Source organism: Pituophis catenifer, unplaced genomic scaffold (genome assembly GCF_029215685.1).
Source record: "Pituophis catenifer annectens isolate HBS135680 unplaced genomic scaffold, rPitCat1.0.hap2 SCAF_2, whole genome shotgun sequence".
NCBI lineage: Eukaryota > Metazoa > Chordata > Lepidosauria > Squamata > Colubridae > Pituophis > Pituophis catenifer.
This window is the reverse complement of record NW_027256882.1, coordinates 284,713,766-284,714,442: the sequence shown is the minus strand read 5'-3', so window position 1 is coordinate 284,714,442 and position 677 is coordinate 284,713,766.

Sequence of the window (677 nt, the reverse complement as noted above, 5' to 3'; positions counted from 1 at the left end):
CTTGCCGGCTGCCTCTCGGACTCGCCGCCGGCTCCGACGCGCTGCAGTTGCCGCGGCAACCAACGCTGGGAGGCGGGGGCGGGGGCAGTGACGTCACCACGCAAGGGCGATTCCCGCCGGGGCTTTGCGTAGGGATCCCCCTGCCTGGGATTGGGAGGGTTGGGAGCAGCAAAAAGCATTTGCAGCCAGATCTTTTTTTTCTTTTCTTTTTTTTTTTCACTTATCGAAAGTGAGTTTCCTTGTTAAAAACTGCAATGCAAAAAATAATAATAATAATTGCAGCAAATTCATGAAAGAACGAGGGAGATTAGATCAGTAGAATAGAACACAGAATAGAATATCAAAAGAACAGAACAGAATAGAATAGAATATCAAAAGAACAGAATAGAATAGAATATCTATAGAATAGAATAGAACATAATAGAATATCGAAAGAACACAACAGAATAGAATATTGAAAGAACAGAACAGAATAGAATAGAATATCGATAGACTAGACTAGAATAGAATAGAATAGAATAGAATATCGAAAGAATAGAATATCGAAAGAATAGAACAGAACAGACTAGAATAGAATATCGAAAGAACAGAAGAGAATAGAATAGAATATCGATAGACTAGACTAGAATAGAATAGAATAGAATATCAAAAGAACAGAATAGAATAGAATATCTATA